We start from the raw sequence: 22393 nt of genomic DNA on the forward strand, positions 1-22393 counted from the left end.
GAGAATGAGCTGTGGGAATGAGACAGAGCGACAGCGGGGAGGATATAACAGAATAACTAAACAAACCTGGCTTATATTATAGACACACACTGTTGCAAAAACACCAGAGGAATAGACTTTTTTTACACACTGGCTGCGAATGCCAGGAGTCCACTTTGGGGGCTAGAGCTCTGTTACAGTATACACACATAAAGAACAAACAAATCAATATTTGTCCAGTATTTATCTGCATTGAGGGGCCTTCACACCCACTAAAGACAACATGAGAATATGCTCCAAATTTCAAGCAAAGTTGAGTTCCTCACAACACCCTGGGCCCGTGATAGGCAGTCTAGAAACTTATTCTCATTCTGTCTGTGTTCTTCACACAATTTGAATCCCCATTTCATTCTCTGTCTCCTCAATACGGCAAATGAATCAGGAAAAAAAAAAAGAAAAAAAATCCAGCAGTGAAATTGCATTCACTCAGTTGTTTATGCTAATTTTAGACTGTAATCTGTAAGTGACAGTGAGTCCGTTTAGCAAATGTAGCATGCAATAATGTTGACAAGTGGGCTCGGCTTATTTTATGGCTACTTTCACACACTTACCGGGTTTGCTGAGTTGTCTCTTAATGTGAAAGCCTTTGAAATGGCTTTTTTTGTATCAGATACAGCCATTTGAACGTATAGCTGGGAGAAAAATGCGGCAAACAGTTCCTGTGTGTGTGCATGTCAACATAAGGATTGTATTTTTCTGTGGTATATCCCTACACTTGGAAGTCATGCAAGTTGTTTTGTGTAAATGACAGTTTAATATGGTCACCCTCATCCCTGCTAATTACCATGATCTTCATTTATTAATCTCTCTTTTCAGTGCAGTTTAAAAAAGGTCAAAATAGTGGAAATGCTTGAAAGGTTTGACATTTTTTTCCTCTCAAAAGAGACTGATAAGATTATTTAATTATCAAAATAATTGGCATTAAATTCTGTTCTGATTGACTTACTCATTAATCCACTTACTGTCACAGCTCTGCACCTCACAGATATTTATTCCCTGTAGTGCAGGTTAGTTTAAGTCTTCTGTAGCAAGGATGGTTGCCACAGCTTCTGCTGCACAAGCTGCCATTGTTTGATCATCAGCTGAAAAGGATCCAACCTAGCACCTGCCAGCAGAACTTCTTTATAACAGGTTTCCCTGCTCTTGTTGCTATGAGTACACTGCATGCCAACAAGGCTAAATACATCCTCTGAAATCCTCCTGACATGTCGGTGTTACTTCACGTGTTGACGAAAAGCAGCTTACACCTTTTAATGATTGTTGTTACATGCAGTTTGACAGCCTCAACAAATTTGTAGCACCACTCGAGCCAACTCTAACTTAAAATGCACATTGTCTGAGGAGTAACGTGTAAATACTAAGCAATATGTTTTATCCATCAGTGTCACATAGAGTTTGACTGAATAGAAAGGTGATTTCGTATCCCATTGTACAACATGTGAGAGCGAGCAGCTCCAGTGTGACACTGTGGTATCATATTTTAAGGTTATAGAGCACATCAATGCTGAGCTGCACATCTGACAAGAGTGCTAGCAGTGGTGAAGGTCATGCACGGTACAGAAAAGCCTGGCAGTCTGCAGATGGATAATGTCAGCAGAGAGTTCGCAGAGCCATGCTACCTGTTCTTTTATTCAGTGAGGGAATTCCTCCTCATCCTCATTCAGTAAATTCACGCCTGTGCTGCTATGTGTGTCTGCTGCCACGTGCACGTGTGAGTGTAGGCTCCTCAACCTATGCCCCAGAAACTAGCTGAAGCACATGAAGTCAGGGCAAACTTTGCAGCCGTACTGCCAGCGAGTTATTAAAACAATCGGGTGCTGACAAGCCCTGCATTCTGTCGCCAAGGGAGAGGGCTAGGGCTTAATAACTCAGTGTCACGCCTTGACATTCTTACCATCTGTCTGGGTAAAATATTCAAATGTGCAATAAATGTCACTGGGGACAGACGGTGACACTGTCTAATTAACACTATGACAGAGGTGACACACTGAGGGTTTTGGCTGGCTCCTACTGTACAACATGCATCGCCTGTGAGTGTGCAGAGGTGAAGTACTGAGGGATGCCAAAGCCTGTTTTTACTGCCATTCTGTCTCTTTGGAGGAAAGTCAGCTATTGTTTTCTTAAACAGAAAAGTGTAGCGCTAACACACGCATTAAAAAGTGTAAATGACAGTAGCTATAGGGCTGTGCTACCCCAGAGCAGAGAAGAAATGCCAGAGCAGAGTCATTTCCTCAGGCTGAAATGTCAAATAGAGGGAAAGAGGGGGAGAGTGGGGAGGAGACCAGATTAGCAGCCGTCTATGGGCGCTTTGCTTCAATCCTTGTAAATACATAAAGATCTGACACAGGCTGCAGTGAATCACTCCTTAACTTTGGTGAAGAACTCACACAGAAACATTTTTTTGCTTCGTGCGTCATCTAAGCATGTGAAAGCAACAATCTCTAGGGACTGAGATTATAACACTGTTCATGATTATGCATTAGGCAGAATACAACCTGAGTGGATCCAACATAAACAGGCCAGAAACATGTTTGCTCCATGAGTGACATTAAGTGTCCTCCAGTTTCTCAAAGACCTTCATCTTACACATGGACTTTGACCATGAAGCCTTCATGGTTTAAGTCAGAGCTCAGAATTTACAAATAACAGACCCAAAACACTTAAAAGTTTTTGTGTTCAAGGGATAAACACTGCGTCAATGAAAAAAAGAGAGGAGATGTGTCTTCAGGATATACATCTTTTGTGTCCTGGGGTAAGTGCTTTCAAGGATGTGAAAAAATGAAATTCAATTTATAGAAGAGAATGGAAGGAAGAAGAAAAAGAGTACGCTTAACATTTACGGCATGGACAAAGAGACAATCTGAACTGCCTGTTTGTAGGTAGGAGGATGCTGACATGTTCGAGGACAAAAATGAAATAGTGGAGCACTTATAAAACAAACAGGACTTTTTGCCCAGTGAAAGTCTTCCACGTAACATAATTCACAGGATCATAAAACTGCAGCAGGAGGCAGAAAAACACAGACATAAGGGAGATGAACACAGATGCAACAGAAACAGAAAAAATCTGTAACATTCCACAAAAACTAACTACAGTTGTTTTGGGAAAGACATTATGTATTGTGCTATGATTGTTTTCTTTAAATAGTTTATTCTAAAGGCCCCCGAGGTGCTCAGTCGACGGTCCTTCTATGTTAAATAGGTCAGGAGGAGAGTTAAGTTTTGTTACTTAAATGAATACTAAGAAGCCATGTGGGGACAACAGTTAATTAAAAAGAAGACAGCCACTCCAGCGGCTCTGTGAGGCCAGAGGCACAGTTGTGCTTGAGCTAAATGCAAATGTTAGCAAGTTAACATGGTCCCAGTGCTATGATTAGAGTTGTCATGCTGATATTTAGAAGTTAATATGGATCAAGTTTACTATCTTAGTTTGGCACATCAGCATGCTAACTAAGCATGGCAGAGGGGCAAGATATTATTATATTTATTATTTTTTATGATTTTTTTTTATTATTCTTATCTTATGTTTATTTCTTATGATGATGGTCATGATGATGTCAATAACAGCAATAAAGAATAAACGTGTTTTATTTTTGTTCATAGGTGAGGGGGCTTACAAAGTTATTTCAGCTGAACTTCATCAAGGTTTTAGTGTTTCCCAGCAGCAATAAACATCGATTAACAACAATAATGTAGTATGCAGCCAAATGTCTTGCAAACTAAAGACAGAATGCACTAAAAGATTGACTTCTATCTTTCAGATTTTTTTTTTACAATTTTATTTTTCAAGCACATTTTGGTGTTAAGCAATGGTGTTTCACTAAATACAGTTTATGCCTTGTGACGAGACAACACCCGTTAAAAGCCTCACCACCATCTATTTCAAGGAAACTTAAAAAAAACCTTTGGATGACTAGTCTTGCTATAATGAAGCAAAATCTACCAATCTATTTTTTTTTGTTTGTTTTCAGCATCTCTAAGAAATTTCACATCTCTGTTATAGGACCCTTAAAAAAAACTATTGGTTTGTGTGGATTGTTGCACCTCCAGTGTAAAAAGTGTTTTTTTCTATGTTGACTCTTCCCTGTGGATGTTCATGTTAGTGTCTATAACTAAGAATCTTACCCGGCTTTACTTTTAACGCTTATAAGAAGACTTGCCAAGAAAAATGAGAAAAAATAAAAAGGCTGATTTAACAGTTTGTGGCTGTGTTTTTTTTTCCATCAGAGACAACCCCCCCACTCCCATTGGCTTTTCTAATCAAAATGTAATCACATAAGTTATCCATAAAGTATTTAGGGTTTTTGTATTCAGCACCACTTTCGAAATGTTTGTGGAGTTTCAAGGTTTTACAACCTGTAGTTTATTTTGCAAACCTTTTGAAATCCACTACATGTAGCCTCTGTGGTGATCTTCAAGGCTTTCAGTCTCGTGATGGCATACCTTTGATCCATTTTTCAGATACATACTCACACACTTTTCTGTCAGTCTATTGAAAGCAGCCGCTTTGAGGACCAAGGTAAATTTTTCCCTGACTGTTAGCTTTGCTGAAGTGGTCTTTTTGAACTCACCATCTTCTGGGCTCTCTTTAACACCACGTCCTGGCTTTTTGATAGTTGACTGATGTCTTTGCTGCTGCGACAAACATCTTAAAATCTGCATCGTGTCCCCACCTCCGTTACTGAATAACTCACCTATTTCTCAGTCACTTTGTTCTGATCACTGGGTCACTCCATCTTTCATCCCCCTGGCATTGAAGTTGTGAGAGGCAGCTGGCCTAAGTCGTGAAAGGTTCGCCCACTTCACAGGTAATTGGTGTCATTCACTGTTGAGTGCAAATATCAGCATTAAAAGGTGTTGATATATAAAACAATTCAGCTTCTTCAGAGGTATTTCAAGGAAAGGTCAGGTGTTACAAACCTGCAAAGCCTCTTCTACAAAGGTATTACATCTTATATGGTTAGATAAATACGTCTTATAGAAATGCATGAAAAAAATATCGTTGGTGTTTCTGTATTCCCCGTGTCAAATGCATCGATTTGTTTTATGAGTCTGGGCTCCTCTCTGTTCAGTATAACAAACCCTCTGAAGCAAAGTCATAATAACTCATAACTCATAGTCGTAGTCTGTTGTGCGAGTTGGCACAAGTTTATGTTCAGTTGCAGAAATAAGCCATTTTTATTCTGAAATCCTCTACATCTGGCACAGTAGCACTTCATAATGTTTCATCCATCCTCAAATTGTTTCATTTTTAAACAACTTGTAAGCTGAATCATCTTGATTTAGTTTTAATACCTAAAATAACATAAAACTTAATCTGGGTATATAAAAAGTACACTTTTATCGAGCAGAATGTGTTAACTTTAAGCACCCACAGTGACACGGCCCTCCTCCTCTCTGTGTTTCTCTCTCAGTCTGTGCCGCTCTCACCTCCCTCTCTCTGTACTCTGTGAGAGGCTGTTGTATGAAGCACCTTTAATGGGTTTGTGAGGGATATATTGGACTTCAGTCGGAGATTTGACACATTGTGTGTGCGTGTGTGTACCTACGAGTGTGTGTGCTTTTTTGGATTGTCATGTAGGGTCCTGTATTACGGTGCTTTTCCACTTGTGTGACTGTGTGCACTCACACTCCAAACCCATTAGATTCTATACGAAATCCTGAAGCTGAGAACTTTGAAGCTGAGAGCGCTGCAATTGACAGGCTGGTATCCTGCAGAGCACGTCTCTCTGCTCTTGATCTCTGGTACAGTGCCGATCTCGACTGCAGCTACAGTTGCACTTTCACACACACATTTTGACTCTGTTACTTTATCTGTTCTCTCCAGCCCACACATGGGTCTCTCAGTCTTTGGGTGCCTGCATGGCACCAGTATTTCAGAGCTACCACAGATAAGTGCTAGTCTGCTCGGGTCTACATTGTTTGTGCCTGCTGTACCGTGAACACTCCTAATGCCATCGACTCATCGTCTTGAAGTGGTGTTTGTGCCTTCGGGGCCAATAGAAGACAGCTATGGCCGCTCCAGCACCAATGACATAGCTGACTGGTCCCATTTAGCATGCTAGATTTAGCTTCATTAGAGAGGATGTGGCTGGGAAGGCACACAGAAGAAATGAAATGAGGGGTAAGAGGGGGAGACGGCTGAACAACAACGGGGCTTTTGCTGGGGCCACTTTGCGGTGGAGCTGGACAAAAAGCCAAAGCTGTCTCATAAAAGTACTCTATAAAGCAGCCATATCCATAATGGCTGTCCAATAGAGAGAGATGGATTAATGCAGCAGTCGGAGGTAAATTAAAAGCACCCCACGCTGGGTTAGCATGTGGCACACATCGCCAACAGCAGAGTTTTATCGGTTATCATGCTGAACCTTGGGACACAGCAGAAAATAAAGTTTCAAAATAGAGAGGAAATTAAGAAAACTAATTAAAAACACTCTTAAAACTGCCGTGGCTGTACCCATTTGTTCTTATTTTTCCTGTTTGGTGCCACAGAAAACGTCCAGGAACAATTTACATGTTGCTCATGTTTGTGAGACACATTAGTCAGCCTCCAATAAGCACTGACTGTTTCCTCAGACATTTAAACATTTACAGTCAGGAGCTTTCAAACTGTTAAAGTCACATTAGTGTCACTTTTTCAAAACAATGTGTTCAACAGGATAAAAGATTTGTCATGTGGCATTGAGATACAGAGCTAAAGTTATGGGGAGTTCAGCTCATAGTCAAATCCTTACAGTAAGAAATTAGTATTTGTTTTTTTTTCACTCAAAGCTGCTTGACCCTTTTTTTTGTTCAACAGGGTCTAATGTTTGGTAGCTTAAGTTTTATACAAACTGTTTTACACTGAACTGTAAGAACTGAACAAGTCCAAAGTAAAAGGAAGCTGGACAAACTCTGCTCACCACTTTCCTGAAATCTATTTCCCCACTGAAGGAGCATGCAACAAAAGCTACAATGACTTTACATTAGTCATGCATTACTCTCAGAACCACCTTCTAAATGTGCTCTCCTGATTTGGTGGTTTATCTTAGCTGCAAGATTTCTAGTCACTCCCTCTGATGTATTTCCTATACTGCTTAAAGCAGTGTTTCTCTAAGTGGGGTCCGCGAACCATTGTTTGGGGTCTGTGAAATACTTTGAAGACAATTGAAAAAGCACATCTACAAACTGGGATCTCTGCGCCAATAAAATCAGCTATTTCTTTCCAGTACTCTTGCCCAATTTAGTTTAAACTATCAATTGAAATGAGATCAATTCTCATGTGAACGTGACAGGTCGATCAGTTCATAGTTGGCAACACTAAAGAAAAAAAAAAAACTCAAAACAAAAAGAAAAACACCTTGGTGCAGTGGGGTGCAAAGACCTCTTGAAGGGTAGGGGTGAAGAGAAAAAAAAAATGAAAATACGACATGCGCTTTTGTCACCCAAGACAGCAGTTCAACATGTTTTAACAATAGACTGTAAAAAAATGGACGTCCGCTTGCTCGGCTTGAAGTGGGGTCTCCACAAAAACTGTTCCCCCTGGTGGCTGGCTGCAGTATGGGTAAAAAATCCATCCAGTCATTCCAGATGGGCTGTGGTCAAACTTTAAAAAATTAATACACCTCGTAGAAATGTTTCTCACGTCTGATTATTGTGGTGATTTGAAGATATCATTTGGCTGTCTTGTATTCAAGCCCTCTTTTTTCAGAAAATGATCGCTTTTGTTAGTTATAAGAGGTTAAAAATGAGGCTCTACGTAACGTTTAATAATGATTGACAGCTGCCGTTCTTGTGTATTTTTTTCGGGGTTGTAAAATATGGCGGGAGGTAGAGTCAGGAAGTGACTCTTGAAAGAAAAAAATATATATATTTTTGTCACCAGGCTCCACTCAGATTCTCACAGAATCCCTCACAGTCTCTACTGCGCAGACTCTGGCTTCAAACTGCTACAATGGTGGCACCTGTGACAGGGGTATTTTGGCTTCAAAACCGTACAATGATAAATGGCGGAGCCACACTCTCCACTCTATATACAGTCTATGGTCTTAACCACCACCCAAAAGGGCAGTTACGTATGTTATGCCAACCAGGAGGGCACTTCAGCACATGTTTTCCACCAATTGGGGCCCCCTCTGTGCACACCACTGCCTCTGAGTCAACATTTTCTCAAAGTTTACAAAATGAATTATTTGGAAAGTATAAATGTAGCTTAATTGTATTGCTGCAAAGTACTCTATTGGGTAGTATTAATATTTTGCTAATTGATGTTGCCCTAGGGCTGCACGGTGGCCGACAGTTAGTGCGACAGCCTCACAGCAAAAAGGTCACCGGTTCGATTCCTAGCTTGGCTGGTGAGCCTTTCTGTGTGGACTTTGCATGTTCTCCCTGTGCATGCATGGGTTCTCTCTGGGTTCTCTGGCTTCCTCTCACAGTCTAAAAACATGCTCATCAGGTTAATTGGTCACTCTAAATTGTCTCCAGGTGTGAGTGTGTGTGAGAATAGTTGTCTGTGATTGGCTGGCTACCAGTCCAGGATGTACCCCACCTCTCGCCCAATGACAGCTGGGATAGGCTCCATCCACCCGCTACCCTGCACAGGATAAGCAGTTGAAATAATGGATGGATGAATGGATGGATGGATGGAAGGATGGATGGATGGATGGATGGAATTAGCGATAATGAAGGGGTCCCTGGAAAAACGTCTAATCTGAAAGGGGTCCATGGTCCAAAAACGTTTGAGAACCTCTGGCTTCAAATTTTAGCCCCTCCACCTCAACAGCGTTCACTTGCACGCTCCAGCTTCCTGGTTTGAGTTATGAACTGTAATTCCAAATTTCTGCTTGAGAAATAAATCTGAAAGAGAAGAGTAAGAGCCAAGAGGCTAAAATGAAGGCAATGTCTGCTGCTGCAATAATGTTTCAACCAGTATAATGTGAGTTTTCTGAGTAGAGTTAACAGAGAAAAACATTTCTTTTTCTTTTTCTTTCTATCAGTCAACTGGTCCGTTTGTTCCAGGGAGAAGGAGACCCATTCCAAAATATCTGACAACAGGCTGGTAACACTGACAGATCATGCTTCGACCAGATTTGTAAAGTTGACAGCCTTGCCAAGCTGTTGCTACTTCATTGCTCTTTGTTAACTGAGGCAACTAGACTCAAAAGTAAATGAATTCAAATGACAAGATGCTAACAGAGCCAGCTCTCCAAAAGTGACGATTCTGATTGTCTACTTTTAGGTGGCAGCTGTGAAAACTTTTCACCCAAAGATAATCTTTAATTTCACATTCAATCTTTCAAACTTGAATTTCCCCACAAGTAAGAGCAGCAACAATCTCCTCAGTGGGGTGAGATGAAATTGGATGTACTTATAATCCAAGTGTTTTGACGGGTGATCCTTTAAAAACTGTTTCTTCATTCCAGAAATGTGCCACTTTAGTGTGACAGAAACAAATGAGCTATCACATTCAATTGGCAGATTATATATTTTTTTATTATGAAAAATATGTCAGAAAAAATGAAAAATAAAAATGAATGACTTGTCAGGATGGATTTTGTCTGCAGTGTTGTGCCTGTTTGAGGGGTTATGGAGGATGGTGGGAGGGACAGTCGCTTGGTTGATATCTGGCAATCTGGGCAGCACAAAGAGGAACGGATGAGGAAGACATATGATCCCCTTTAACCTCACCCCTGATATTCTCTGCATGCACACACACACACACACAGACAAGGTCACAAAAAAGTGCTCAAGGGAAGTGCCCAAGACCAACGAGGCAGCACTTATGTGTGTTTTTTGGTCTCATGGAGCACATATCCTCCAGAAACAGGAGCACACGTCATCCAAATGCACCCTGAAAAAAGAGTGTGAGGCCACTGCACTTAGCCCTGACCTTTTGCTCTGGGTCAATGTCACAATAACTGCCAGTGATAAAGAGGTTTCCATGGTAACCTGAGGGGTTTTCAGCAAATCAGAGAGGAGAAAAGGGGACCTGTAGGTGCGCATGTCTCGCAGCACTCGGGCCCCTGATGATTTATCCTTCACTGCTCCTGCAGCACGCTGAACCATTAGGACACAGTGATAAGAGATAAACACAGTCCAGGACAGAGTCAGTGTGCAGATAAGAGAGAGCACAGCCTGCTCAGTGCCATGTAAAATCCCATCCACAGTGGTCATGCTGGGAGTTGATTTTTTCTCTTTCCAACGGCTAGACAGCAATGTGCAACATCATAATTTCGAGCTGTTAATAACAGCTTCTGCTGCCAAAGAAACTACACTAGCAATCACTGAGTTTGTGGCGGCCATTGTGATTGCAGCAGGCATTAAATTATGTAAAGCCAACCGTGGGAAAAAGATGACTTTTTTGTCCTACGCCTACACCGGCACTTTAGAAAACCTTGTTTGTGAAAAATGTTCAGTAGACTGGCACTAAACTAAGGGCAAACAGTGCTGTGAAATATAACCCTGTAGGAGTGGATGAACTGTTTGAAATCAACAGTATCAGAGGACTTTTCTAAGAGCCACCTGAGATGTGAGGACATGTTTAAGAGTTCCTAGCCCTGATTGGCTGCTGTAATTGATTACAGCAAAACTCTTGTAAATAAAGCAGCCTTGCAGGAAAGTCCCATTCCTCTGTGCAGTGAAAGAAACAGCAGCAGGCGGAGGGAGCTGTATCAGATGTGGCGTGCAGTGGTCAACATAATAGTGGTTGTGTTTTGGTGGCAGCAGCCGCACCAGTCTTGTATAGTACTATATTGATGAAGATTGGAGTGGAGTGTTCTCCCTCCGCCTCCTCACACAGGCCTATATTGGATTTCACGCTGGTTGCCCATTCACCAGACACTGCAGTGCATTCCTAACCAAGGGCCTGGAGGCAATACGGCTGCTTTATTTGTTTATAATGTTTAGGCTTCCCGCAAATGGCTTGCGCTGCAGTGCCGATAACTATGCATAGTTACATTTAGGCAATCGACTGGGCTCGTTTCGACATGAGCGCCGCGGCTCAATTAATTTGGAATGGACTAAAAATCCAATAGAGTTGTCTAAGAGGGAGGAGGGTAAAAATGGAAAGGAGGGGAGAGGTATGGATGGAGGGAAATGGAGGAAGAAAGAGGGAAAGGGAGGGGCAGAAGGTGTTGCTTAAGCTGTAATTTAAAAGAGATAACCTGCACTGATTCACCTTTACCACCAGCATGCTGCTTCCCATCCTCTCTCCCTCTCAAATGCATAAAACAGATGAAATATGGATGCCCCGCCACTGCTCTTGGTCACCAAACAACCCTCTCCAAGGCTCCTCCCCCCTCCCTCGTCTCTGAGTGTATCTTCACACAACTCTGTGTATCCCTCGGGCCACAACAGCACCCACAAAATCTATAGAGAGCCAACTGCCAACTTTCACATCCTCAGTTCCATTAGGAGATATGACAACATCCGAGACAAATTCCCTGGAAACACTTTCCGGAGTGAAACTCTAATTTACTCAGCTGATGACAGACGATGACACCGTGGTGACAACACAGGAGAGAAATTAAGTTAGCGGTGTTGCAGTAGGTTGTCTCGGGGATGACACACAAATGACGGCGTCTGGTAAGTGAACTGGCGTGAGTCATGTCACTGCAGTGTGTGTGTGTGTGTAAGTGTGTGTGAAGCCTGATTCACTTCTGTGTGTATTTGTGTGAGTGTGAGTGCCTGTGAATCTCCCTTCTTCTCCACTAGCCTACTCCTTGTCCTCTGCCAGCTGCTCAGCTTCTCACTCCATTTGCTCCAGACTTCATACACATCTGCCCACAAAATCCATCCATCTCTTTCCCCCCACATACACACACACATGCGCACACTATCTCTGCAGTCATAGCTCCACACACGAGCCACTGGTGGAAGCAAGTGTTCATCGAGGTGCATCACGTAGCTCCTTAACACTCGTCGTTGGCTCGTGACACAAACAAACTGAACAACAGTGGCCCCGCGCTAAGCAAGGTCGGACGAAAAAATCTGCCTTTTCTCCCTAATTACTTTTGCCTTTTCTCTTGTGAGTTTGCTCTGCATTCTTTCACTGTGTGAAATGGAACGTCCTTGCAAACTTTAGTCGAATGTCTCGCAAATTCCTTTTTCTATGTGGTTGTAGCTAAATAAAAAAAAAAAAAGAATCTGAAGCCTCCCAAAGGCTCCTGTGAGGTGAAGGATGAAAGCCAGCGAGCGGCAGAGTGGGTAGAAAGCCGGAGTGAGGGGGTTTGATGCAGTCTCCTGAGTGAGCGGAAAGGAGAGATAGAGAAAGGGAACATGCAGGAGGGGGAAAAGTGTCCTCTGAAAGAAATAATAGCTCATTGATGCAACCATTTTCTCTTAACCTCAAACGAGGAGCTTCTGAGCGAAGAGGGGCAGAAACCAGGGAGACTTCTCAAAAAAAGAAAAGAGGAGAAAAAGGCATTTGTCCTCTGCTTTTTCTTCTCCTCCTCCCGTCTTATCCTTCTTTTCTTTAGACTCTTTGGAGCAGGAGCTGGAGCATCTCTCAGAGAAATGACACTTCTTATACAGGAATTTGGTTCTGTAATTAACCTGCTCATTTGCTAATTTGACTGTAATCAAGCCTCTCATCTCTCCCAGCGGGGTGCCGGAGCTCTTTGAGCAGACAAGGCAGGAGACAGTAGCAGTGAGCTCAGTGATGACTCGCATCTCCCCTTTACTTCACCTTCTGAAAAACTGCACGCTCACAGAAAAGAGCAAACAAGCTCAGGTAGGATGCACGGTGAAGGCCGACACATATGGTGTCGTGTAAGAGGAAAAAAAAAACTGGTCAGTGAAGGACAAGGCTGTCCTCAGGGCGGCTCACGTCTGCCAGAGCTCTGCTGTGTGTCCCAGCCCCACGCAGCTCCGCACATGCACGTCTGATGAGAAAAAGAGAGCCGGCATAGGTTTCCTCCATTGAAACCATTCCAACCAAACTACCCAGCTGACACTTACATCTGTCATGACTCAGTGTGTGTCCTTTCATTCCTCCTGAATGATCAAAATCCACTACATCTCTTTTGATTCCCTCTCTTTAACACTCTTTTATTCCTCTGTTCTCTATGTCTGTGTCTGTCTCCTCTTTCTCTCGCTCACACTCGAATGTGGCGACAGGCTCCCAACACGGAGCGGGGACTCTACCGGTTGCCAATGGCAACAGAAGCGCGGGGAAATGGCATCAGACCGGCTATTAGTTTTGATGTGAACTTCATAGTTAACAGTTATAAAGCAGGAGAGAGACTGAGCCACTGGGGCAACATTTACATGCCGCCTGTTAATCCATTAATGGGGCTGATTGAGCCGCACTCCAAACGCAACACTTGAGTTGGAGCGACCCGATCAGCCCAGAGTCGAGCCTGTGCTCTGATTGGGCGGCAGCTCTGCTGCCTTAGCCCACTAGAAATCTGTTCATTGGATGAATATTAGAGTAATAGCTCCAAGTAATTTGTGATTGCATCAGACAGCGCAGATGCATTAATTTCAAAACTAAAAAGAGTCTTATTTCCAAAAGGAATAATATTCCTCAGCTCTACATTTTCAAAGGCTTCATTATAATTAAAGATTCAGGGTTAAGTTTTAATCTTTGATTGCAAAATTCATCCTCTGATACACAGGTGGTTGTTCTCTGTGTATACTTCTCTTTAATCTCCTCTTTAGTACGACAGGCTAAGGTGATAAAAGCAGTTTAATCCAATCAGGTGAGCGGATGCTGTGCAGCTTGTAAGAAGCACCGTGTTTACTTCACTTGTGAACACATTCAAATGCAATTCTTTGATCGCATTTTAGAGTTCTTTGGAGGTCTGCTTTTAATTGGCAGAGACACAGTTTGAGGCAAAGAGATGGAGCGAGGCAGACAGAGATGAAGAAGTTATTTCAGAGCAGAAACGCTCTGACTGAGAAAGTGGCTGCTTAACAATCGCTTCCTAGAGACAGAAAAATGTCTTTGACGCATCAAGTGTGACTGAAGAAGTTCAACACCCCAGCCCCTTTCCTGTCACTCTCTTTATTTCTAATAGTTGTTATATATAATTCATAAGCCAGACACTTTTCAGACTCTGTCAGAGCTGCATCTTTCCCCACTCCAAACCATCCTCCTCTGATTTTTCCTTCCCTTCCTCTAGCTCTGACTGGTGGAGATTCCTCCTCTCCAGATGACAACACAGCAGGTGTGGTGATCGGAGGGATCAGCCTGTCTCAGTCCTCTCAGAAGCAGGAAGAGGGTGTCCAGGAACAGGAATAATCTCTTAATGAGACTAGCACACTGACATACTTGTACCATACGCAGACTTAAAAAAAGGTGGCACCCAGACACACTCCCACGCGTGCCACTGACACATTTACCAGGACTGGGGAACCTGCACTAGATGGGCACCAAGCCACCTTTAAAAAAAGTGCGGCTGTTATCAGAGGACAAAAAAAGGAGAAGAATCATCCAAGGTAAGGTTGCAGCCTGCAGGCTAATGATTGGTGCATTTTGCCATGTTGTGTGAGGCATCTCCATGCAGTTGCCATCTCTACACAAAATGGGAACCGCACAAAGGGAAAGTGGTCGGTTGGCATGACGACAGCACAGAGTCAAAGTCTAAGAGCTACCGGGCCCAATTATGAATGTTTGGTCAAACGTGCATGTAAGCCTACACCCACACAAGCCCCCACACGCACGCACACCGAGATCTGACATGCACAGGGGTAACATTCCCCACAGATGTACGAGTCATAAAGGTGAGGAAAAGATGTGTCTCTCCAAAAATAACACTCTTTTTCAAAACCTCACAGGTCTCTCTCAAGCATCCTCTGCAGTCCCACAATGCACCTCACCTGTAGATCACCATCTGGCGCTCCAGCCTGAAAATGACCCCTGGAAGGACCCTTACCTGGTGTTAACCTCTCCAAAAAAGTTTTTACAACTGCGTGTTTATGCATGCTTCTTTGATGAATGCAAAGAGTCGTCTGTGAGACTAAAGTTTTGGGGTATCTTAAAGAAATAAAGGAAAACTTTTAGTTTCATATAAATCTTTGGTATTTTGCTTGTGGGCCCCTGGCTTTACTGTTCTCTCTCTGCTTTCTTTACTCTACACAGAGACATAACTCGCCTACTCTTCAAAAGGCAGAGCTGCATCAGGGCCGCATAAAAAATTCCCTGATGAAGCAAGATCCAAATGAGCTGCGTGTTGCAGTGCAGGAGGAGTCAATAAAAAGTGGATGAATTTTCATCCAGGGAACAATTATGTGTTTTTGTTGTGGGATGATGTTTACCCTGGTATTTTGTACAGTTTATATGCGTCTTATTCTGTACAGGCAACTGTGTGTAGCAATGCTGTATCTTCCATGTAAGTAACAAGATATGTCCTTACAGTTTTTGATCTGGATTTTCATCCCTCTTTGTGTGTGCCTGTGCATGAGTGTGTGTTTTTATGTATCTGAAATTCTTTCTTGAATCCTCCACCTCTAACCCCTCCAGGCGTGGCCGGCAGAGAAAGAGCATGGAAGACAGAACACACTCCCCTGAGGGATTAAAGCTATTTTTACTTAAGCGCCCCCTGGCTGTGCTGGAGTGCAGACATGTACCTGTGACTAATCCATGACACATACATGCAAACAAGCCGCACACACTAACACACTCTGCATGACTGCATGCACACGGGCTCACCCATGCATACTTATGACCACGGCAACCCTGGATCCATGTTCCTAAAGGAGCACGTGTCACAGTATGATGCCAACATAAGGCTTCACAGATGGAACCAAAGACGGGATAACTTCTGGTTTTATGACACAACTTTTTCATCTTTCATGTATTTGACCCCCTCACCCGGACACAACCCCAGTTACCACAGCAGCGGTGTCACCGCCTAACCCTTCCCCTCCACTCTCACCTCTACAGATAGAGAGGTCCCGTCTAAGTTTCACACCCTGTAAAATATTCATCAGCACCAAAAAAGGAAAACTTTTAATACACATGAAACAAGACCCTGCCGCCTTTGTTGTCGCTCCCTATCTCTTGCTCCCTCTTTCCTCCTTTCCTTCCCTCCATCCCTCTTGCCTGGTCCCTCTCTGTGGTTCTCATGAATAATGAAGGCCCATAGAATCCAGTGGCTCAGATTGTCCCTGCAGTCGGATACAGCTCTCCTGTATTGATCAAATAAGGCTCCTTAAATAATTAACCGAGCCTTTGTCATGCAAATGAGTGGCCACAGCAGCGAGTGTGCCTGTGTGCTTGTGTAGCTGCGAGTTCAGATCACTGGGAGTTGCTGAAGGTTCATGTTGGGTGAGTCCTTAGAGGGGCACCTTGCTAAAATAGTCATGTCAGAACATGCTTGGTAGGTGTGCATCCATGTAGATAGATCAAGACAACAACTAGATTTGTATTAATTAAGGCTGCCTACTGTCAAATCTTTCACCTGTCCTCTGTATCTGTTTTTTTTTTCCTACTTGCTCTGACGTTCTCTCTTTTCTTTTTTTTGTGAGGCAAATCATAAACAGTTGCTCTGAGGAAGCTCACGATAAAACAGCAAGGGCAGACAGAATAGAGAAAAAAAACATCATTTATACCTGCATCGCTGCCAAGCCCTCGGTTTACTGAGAGTTTACAAACTGCAAGCGAAAGGAGATGAGATAACTTTCACTCATTGTGCTTCTTATTCATCCGCACTCTTCAGTAGTTCTGGCAACATTCAGGCGCTTGGAAAGAAAACCTGCCATGCGACTTTGTCCCTTTCTTCCAAGGACAGGCTCTTTTGTAATGCAACAGTTCTTTTGTAATGCAACAGCTCATTTTCATTCAGCACCCTCTTTTTTTCATTCTGTGACTCCTGTGTAAGAGGGTGTCTTTTCCGTTGTCTGCTACCTTTTGTTTTAAGTGCTAAATCTTCCCTGGGAATGGCCAGGCTGCATCTGGATGGATGTTAGGAGATTTTTGCATTGAATTCAAGACACACATGCTCACAGAGTAGCAGGAAAAAATATAAAAAAATTACAAACAGGCCTAGTTTGAAACATCCATGGTGAAAGCATCAGGGCTCCTGTGAAAGTCAAAGACATTGCCCAAAGTGTTCACAACATTCATATCTAAATGGTTTTAATTGCATATTCAATCTTTTGAAGGCCTTGTAGCATGAGTGGAAACTGCATAAAATGTAAAATGCAAACCTAATTCCACTCATCATCCCTCTTCTTTTTCTTTTTATCCATTCCACTATCACTTCCCTGTGCTTTTAATGAATGGGCTTTCACCCTCAAGGCCAACCACTGTCCCACTCAGCTCACTGGTGCAACCAACACAAGCTTACAATAGACTTTTAAGACACGTTCACACTGGCAAACTGTACTGTGTTAAAGCAGGCTTCAACCCTAAAGCCCAGTTTGATTGACCAGTGTGACCGCAAGTGTGCCATGCTTTGGCACGATTCAGAGAGGTGGACTTCCACAAGGTTCACATCATGCACAGGCACAGGAACATGGACAGTGCATATTCTGTCCCCAGTATGTGTGTCTGTCAAGCGGTAACCTCCTGTCAAAGAATATGACACAATGCAGAAGAAAACCTGCTGTTTCTCAAGTGTTCACTTGAGGCTGGCGCCAGAAGTACCAGAAGTCACAAAGGCCGCGTTTTCACCAAGCAGACCGGTTTGGTTCGTCTCGGTATGGCACACATTTTGCGGCGTTTCCACTGACTTATCCCGGGAAAGATTCCTAAAAGCCGAGACGAGACGGCCTACTTTTTTGGGACCCTTTCGTATGGGTGCCAGACTGAACTGATCCGCTCTCAGAAGGTGGAGCAACACACTGCAGACCATTGATTGGTCAAAAGAATCACCACTTACCTCGACAGAGGCTGCATTTCTCCTGGCAGCACACAGACTTCTCTGAAACAAAGCTTGTTTGCACTTTGTATCAAAGAGCTACATGCCAATCACAGAGAGGACGAAATGCTGTATGTCTTCCATCTGTGCTCTTTGTTTACTGTGTTGCGTTTTTCTTCTTTGTTGGATTTAATAGCGGGGTAAGCTGCTACGGCGTCACGCTATTGTTTAACAGCTGCGGCTTCAGGCATCCGGCTTACATGCCGCCCAACAGGAGAGGGCACAGTTTGCTGTGGCAATGCAATTGGGATCAGGCTTAACCGTACCAAACCATCCCAAACCGTACTGAACAGACCCGGACTGCTTGGTGGAAACGTGGCTAAAGACAACAAGACAAAAAAAGTTGTTTTCACAGCAGAAATTAACCTATTTACAGCATGGTCCAAAAATGTCTCCTGTCTGAATTGCTTATTTCATTATTGGCACACACATTTTCTTCTGATTTAGCAGTAAAGCAGATATCAAGATAGCAAGCTCGCCCTTTCAGAGGCACGGCTTTGGTCATGTGACTGACAGGCACTGTACTCAAAGCCCTTCCCACTTCCAATATGGCTGCGATAGACGATTTGCTTCAAAATCTGTTTCAGAAACAGCTGGGTGACCTTGGGGAGACTACATCAACTACTACAACTACTCCATTCATAGTGTCTGTACACAAATTGACAGATAGCTAACAGAAGGTCAAGAGACGGCTGGATGTAGAAGTAAAGTTCCATTCTCTGTTACTCTTTTATCTTCCTTCAAATGCCAAGTATGGACACAAATTATAAGCTGCAAACAAACAAAACAGACTGCATTCACATACACATTGAATATATACACACTACGGTGAATATAATATTTCCTGGTACTAAGTTGAAACAACAACAATAATGTACTCACAAGCAAAGCTTTCAAGGCACAAACAGAGAGGAAAAGACAAAGGTGGCCGGAGCTGCAGGTTGACCACGTGAGATACTTGCATCACAACGACTGAAGCTTTGTCTGACTGAGTCTCTCATATGGGGCGTGGGCGTTTCATGTAACGAAGCTAGCCAATAATAGTGACATGGCATACATAACAGAAAAGCCATATGTGAAATTACATAGACCAACACCAAAATAAAAATGCAAAATTAAATACAACACATCACAGAGTGTATGATCCATGACGCATGATCACTACGACAGCTCCTCTCGACAATCATTTTAAACAATTGAGGGGATATTAGAGGGATGCGTCGGAACAATTGTGGGCAATTGTGCTTGAGACCGGTATGGTCTGGATGGTTAAGTGTGACCGCGTCCTTAGAAATATGGGGAAGCAATGGTAATCCTGGCTCGGTTGTTTTGACCTATGATTTAGATGTGACTTTATCTTACACTCGAATAATCCTTGTAATGTTGACCGTATGATTCTCACAATAACAGTATTTCACAAAGAGTCAGGCATATATCCAATAATATCATACCTTCAAGCACCAATTCTCACGTGTGTTGAACTCGCTGAGTACAGTTGTTTTACATCAAACGAGACACAGTGTAATTTTTTCTATTGTGGCATTAATACCTGACAGAAAATAATGAAATTAATGGGTGTAAAACAAAAATTATTCCAAAAATTCTCACAACAGATGGTGTCTCAACTGGGGCACTGACTGAGTATGGGGTAAAAACAAAATACAAAGTATGTGTACATGCACAACCAATGCACCATTATTCATATCTGTTAAAACTACTTATATTACAGTTTTGAGCTCCTACCATTTTTGTGTTTTTCAACATAGAAAATTAAAACAGAGAACAGAGCAGTTTTCATGAATTGTTTTGCTTTTGCTTCATTTTGTATCATTAGAGTTTCTTGTGTTACATCTTCATTCCCTACCACAGTTCTTTGACAGCCCGTCTGTGTGTGTGTTTTCTGTTTTATTTTGTTGAATCCCCCTGGAGTGTTAAGTCTAGTTTTACTTCCTGAGTTTTCTCACTTCCTCTGTGATTGTGTGCCCCACCCTAATTAGTCTTGCCTGTGTTTGATTACCCTGTATTTATTCAGCCTTGGTGTTTCCTCCCTTCTGTGTCAGCTCATTGAGCCTTTCCACTGTTTTCTCCTGTGCCCTCTTCCCCAGGGTTCCTACTGAGGATTGTGCTTTGGACTTTAGTGTTTTGTATTTCTCAGTTGGACCTTGAGGATTTTTTTTTATTAGATTTTAAGTTTTAGAGTTTAAAAATAAGGTTTTGCAGTTTTGCCATTATCTACAAATCAATTTCTTTTGTTAGCAATGTGGGTCCTCTATTTTTTTCTTTTTCTTTTTTACATAACAGTGGTGGCAGATGAATCTCCAATGCTTTACTCTTCAAGATCTCATCAAGATGATGAATGCCCTGAGTCCCAATTCGTTCAAAGTACGAAATAAACTTTGGTGACCTGAAAGTTGCATTTTCTTTTCTGCATGAATCAGTTCACATAAAGCAACCCATTCAATGAGCTCATCACCGCACCAATCTACAGAAATAAGCATTTCCATACATCCATCATTATATTTAGCACTTTTCTCTTTTAGCGCCATGTGGAACTGAACTGCACCACCATGCCACCATATACATTTCTATATAATTAATTTGAGGACCATACAGTATGTATTCCATTGTACTCATAGTTAAATGATATACTGGAGTGTAGGGAAGGCTTCTTGTTCCTGTACGACCATGTGACTCACGTTTCTGTGGTATTTGCCTAGTTTTGTTTCTGTTCAATTCACATTTTTTCACTGTAGAACACTTATCAGACTCCACAGACTAATTCTAATTAGTTCAATCTTTCAAGAGTATTTTTAACATCACAAGAGTTTCCAGATGATAATAAGATTTCCTAGAATTGGAGGTGAAGTGAATAAAAACATTAAGTGCTATGGTTCAATTTGTTTGTTTATATACTTCATCTATATTTTGCACTTGATTAATTTGCCATGAACCGTTTGCCCTCCACAGGTGGTTACTTAATTTGCAAAGATTAAAATTATCTCCAAAAGAAAAAAAGTCCCCTTCCTCGTGCCTCCTCCTTTAGATTTAACTGAACAGCACCAACTTTGACTGCTATCTCTTCAACTCATTTTACATTTCCATAGCAACTGCTGGTATATACACTCTGTTCTCTTTTAATCCTTTCTTTCCTCACTATGCTAATTAAGACTAACTCATAAGGATCACGCCAATAAGTGCTCTTTACTCTATTTTCTTCTCTCCCACTCCGCTTCCCTTCTGTGCGTTACTCTGCTCATTTAATCACGATGGCTCAGAGAGTTAGCAGCATAAAAACACAGCTTTAACCTTGCTGCTTTTGATGCACTGTTCACGATGAATGGTGTTAATAGCTGATTTTATAGCAAATCAAATGTTAATTTTTCCATGCATACCAGAGCACTTATTTGCTTTATTTGTGCAAATCAACATCTGTGTATTCATAGGTATTTGTGTGTGTGTGTGTAATTGTGCCATCTTTGCATGCTTGGCTGCCTCAAAGCAAACGTGCCAGCACGTCCTAACGCTCATGTGTGTTTCAGGGGATATTAAGCACACACACAGCCCTGTGAACTCTTTACAAGTCTCACAGGGAAACTTTTGGAGTAACAAAAGTGTCGCCTCAGCACTCAACTTTGATCAGCAGGCAGCAATTTTACCGCAACATCCCTTTTCTGACGTGTTGCTGGGGATGATGCCAGTTTGTGTCAGCTCTTTATCTCCACATAAACTCCTGCTTTGCTTTGGTCATGCAAATCTGTAATACAGAAGATACTAAAAATCACCTAACAGCTTGGTTTCTAGTCTTTTCAAAGCCTAGAGAGCCTCCTGTGGATGGCTCTCCTTCTTTCCTTCTTTCTCAGAGAGGAAAAAAGAGGATTGCCACTTGGAAGGAAAATACCAGACAGAAAAAGTAGAAACAGTACAGATCTCTGTGTAATAACTAAGGTATGCTCTCCTCTTTCTTCATCCCCTTGCTGTATTTCCTGACTCAAACTGACTCCATCACCCCATCCTACTCGGCTGCCCCAAATGAGCTGTTGAGCTTGACAACAGTGGTGAATCACATAAAATCGTAATGGAAGGGGGCAGTTGACATTTGCGTAGATTTTTTCATCAATAAGCATTGTCACCCTCGGACGCCCCGTGATTAACAGCAGCCGACCTTGATTTAATTACTACTCTAGATCCACATCTATCCACTGTCACTCACACAGCACAACACAAATGCCAAAGAGGTAGGGAGGGTGTGATCGGAGGGGAGTGATGGGAAAAGGTTGAAAAATGCCATCCTCTTTGTCTTTCTCACAATTACACAGCACCCTACCAAACTGTGGGAAGAGTGTTTTATAGGAAAGATGACACGATGACATGGGGTTGCCAGGAGTAATTACGCAAAATTCACTAAGAATCTAACAATTAATCATGTTGCGGAATAATAAGCCCCAAATCCCAGGTTGTCTGACCCCTGCTGCTTTTTATTAAACAAATTCAGATAAATACCAGGTTCTAATT

The 22393-nt window shown here is 42.4% G+C and overlaps 1 protein-coding gene across 6 annotated transcripts in view; it reads right to left on the minus strand.

Annotated features, from left to right (window-relative positions):
• The window catches only part of tenm2a (teneurin transmembrane protein 2a), a 272913-nt gene that overhangs the window by 214195 nt on the left and 36325 nt on the right, over positions 1-22393 (minus strand). For 5 of the 6 annotated variants that reach the window (XM_074674857.1, XM_074674854.1, XM_074674860.1 and 2 more), the window contains exon 2: positions 4733-4863. The exons of the other annotated variant lie outside the window; for it this stretch is intronic. The gene's annotated coding sequence lies outside the window, so the exon portion shown is untranslated. The remainder of the gene's footprint in view (positions 1-4732; positions 4864-22393) is intronic. 6 annotated transcript variants of the gene reach the window in all.

This window comes from Halichoeres trimaculatus, unplaced genomic scaffold (assembly GCF_033239565.1).
Source record: "Halichoeres trimaculatus isolate MK-OKI-2021-1 unplaced genomic scaffold, fHalTri1.1 fHalTri1_scaffold_7, whole genome shotgun sequence".
Classification (NCBI taxonomy): Eukaryota; Metazoa; Chordata; class Actinopteri; order Labriformes; family Labridae; genus Halichoeres; species Halichoeres trimaculatus.